This window comes from Magnolia sinica, chromosome 9 (assembly GCF_029962835.1).
Source record: "Magnolia sinica isolate HGM2019 chromosome 9, MsV1, whole genome shotgun sequence".
Classification (NCBI taxonomy): domain Eukaryota; kingdom Viridiplantae; phylum Streptophyta; class Magnoliopsida; order Magnoliales; family Magnoliaceae; genus Magnolia; species Magnolia sinica.
Genome location: NC_080581.1, coordinates 23641745 through 23644738, shown reverse-complemented (window position 1 = coordinate 23644738; position 2994 = coordinate 23641745). Strand labels below are relative to the sequence as shown.

General features: G+C 41.5%; 1 non-coding gene across 1 annotated transcript; it reads right to left on the bottom strand.

Moving 5' to 3' along the window:
• Window positions 1-206: 206 nt before the first annotated feature.
• LOC131257283 (small nucleolar RNA R71) lies at window positions 207-313 on the bottom strand. Its single transcript, XR_009177291.1, has one exon. It is a non-coding gene; the product is annotated as a small nucleolar RNA R71 (small nucleolar RNA).
• Between the last annotated feature and the right edge of the window lie 2681 nt (window positions 314-2994).

Genomic DNA, 2994 nt, shown 5'->3' with positions numbered 1-2994 from the left:
ATCATGTGAAAGAATTCTTAGACATTTGCTCCACCTTTAAGTTCCAAAACTTTTCAAACGATTCGATCCGTTTGCGCCTTTTTCCTTTTTCTTTGAAGGATAAGGCGAAAGCATGGTTGAATTATCTAGGAGTTGGATCTATCACTACATGGGACCAACTGTCTAAGAAGTTCTTAAACAAGTTCTTCCCGGTTCACAAAACTAATGCTCTCCGTAGAGAAATTACGAATTTCACACAAAAAGAGGGTGAGCACTTTCATGAATGTTGGGAAAGATGGAAGGATTTACTTCTTAAATGTCCACACCATGGTTTTGAAAAGTGGGAACAGGTTCAATACTTTTATGATGTTCTGACACCCCAAAACCGTCGCATGGTTGACGCCACCAGTGGAGGGTCATTCATGACCAAAAGTGATGTTGAAGCGTGGAATTTCTTTGAAACCTTGTGTGAAAATTCCCAGCAATGGGACTACTCAAATAGAGGTGAAAGGAGTCCCCAACCACAGAAGAAAGATGGTATATATGAGGTAGGAGTCACGCCAGATCTTTATGCCAAAATTGATAGCCTGACAAAGAAAGTGGATGCTTTAATGTTAAATAATGGACCTCCACAAACAACTCAAGTCGAGTCATGTGCCATATGTTCTAGTCCCGCCCATCCTACGCCGTCTTGTCCATCTAGTTCAGCATTTCCAGAATTTCTCCCTGAACAAGTACATGCTATGAACACCTTTCGGAGACCTGGGAATGATCCTTACTCAGACACCTACAACACAGGGTGGGCTAGACATCCAAATTTCTCTTGGGCAAAAGGACCACAACAAGGAGGACCATCTGGAAATCCTCCTATGCAACCTTACTCCCAAGTTGGTAGTCAACAACCTCAGCAGTTCTCACAGTATCAACAAGTGCCTCCACAATCTAGGAAACCATTTCTTGAGGACACACTCAATCTTTTTATGCAGAGTTCACTTCAATTTCAAAAAGACACCCAACATACCTTACTAGCTAACCATCAGAGTTTACATGCAAATGCGCAATCCATTGCCAAGCTGGAAGTATAGTTGGGTCAACTTGCTGTCACATTGAGTGAGAGAGAGAAGGGAAAGTTCCCTAGTCAACCTGTGGTAAATCCAAAAGGACAGTATGAGATTGGCTCTAATTCAAACCAAGAACAATATCATGAGCAAGCAAAATCAATCATTACCCTTAGGTCCGGTAAACAGATCGAGAACAAAGTAGAGATGCCTAGGGAAGAATCAAAGTCCAATGCGGAAGATCAAAATGAAATGGAGAGACATACTAGTGTATCCAAAGTCCAACAACACTCTGACTGTCCAGGAACCACTCATGTGCCATCTTATGTGCCTAAAGCACCTTTTCCTCAACGTCTGGCACCGGTTAAGAAAGGAAACAACTTTAATGAGATATTGAACATGTTTAAGCAAGTGCAAATCAACATTCCGTTGCTTGATGCTATCAAGCAAGTTCCTGCTTACGCTAAGTTTCTTAAAGATTTATGCACTCAAAAGCGTAAGATGAATGTTCATAAGAAGGTCTTCCTTGCAGAGCAACTCAGCTCCATGATTCAACACAACACCCCTTCTAAATTTAGGGATCCAGGAGCTCCTACCATTTCTTGTGTCATAGGAGAGCATAAGGTTCAGAAAGCGTTGCTTGATTTAGGGGCCAGTGTTAATTTGTTACCATATTCAGTCTATGAGCAGCTAGGACTTGGTGAGCTGAAACCAACTAAAATAGCACTCCAACTAGCTGATAAATCTGTCAAGGTGCCCCGTGGTGTTGTTGAGGATGTGTTAATCCAGGTTGACAAGTTTTATTTTCCAGTGGATTTCATCGTTCTAGATACTCAGCCTGTCCAGAATCCTACAAGTCAAATCCCGGTTATCTTAGGACGTCCATTCTTGGCCACATCCAATGCAATCATAAATTGCAGGAACGGAGTTATGAAGCTATCTTTTGGTAACATGAAGATTAAACTCAATGTTTTCAATGCTGGACAACAAATGTCAGACTCGGATGATATATTTGAAGTGAACATGATTGGGAGTCTAGTGCATGACTCTTTCCTTGAAACTTCCGAAGACGCTCTTGAGACTTGTTTAGCACATTTTGGCAGAGATTTTGACATAGAAAGTTCCATCTAAGAAGTCAATGCATTGCTTGACTCTAATCTAGAAATGAATACAACAAAATGGAAAGCTAGAGTGGAACCTCTTCCATCATTTGAGTCTAAACTGGTCCCATCTATTGAGAAACCACCCAAAGTCGACCTTAAACAATTACCTGAAACTCTCAAGTATGCATTTTTAGGACCTTCTGAAACCCTGCCTGTCATCATAGCTGCTAACCTTGATAAAGAACAGGAGGGTAAATTGCTTAATGTTCTTAGAGAACATAAGGCAGCTATTGGGTGGACAATAGCGGACATAAAGGGAATAAGTCCCACGGTGTGTATGTATCGTATTCATCTTGAAGAAAATGCAAAAACATCACGAGAAATGCAAAGGAGGCTTAACCCTAACATGAAAGAGGTCGTTCGGGTTGAGGTGCTAAAATTATTAGATGTTGGTATCATTTACCCCATTTCAGATAGCACATGGGTCAGCCCAGTTCAAGTTGTTCCCAAAAAGTCTGGGATTACGGTGAAAAGGAATGAGGATGAGTTAGTGCCAACTCGCATGATTACGGGTTGGCGAGTTTGTATTGATTACCATAAACTGAACCTGGTCACAAGGAAGGATCACTTTCCTCTTCCTTTCATAGACCAGATGCTTGAGAGATTGGCAGGGCACAGCTATTATTGTTTCCTGGATGGTTATTCCGGGTATAATCAGATTCCCATTGCTCCCGAGGATCAAAAGAAAACCACATTTACATGTCCTTTTGGCACATATGCCTATCGGCGTATGCCATTTGGGTTGTGTAATGCGCCTGCGACCTTCCAACGATGCATGATGAGTATTTTTTCAG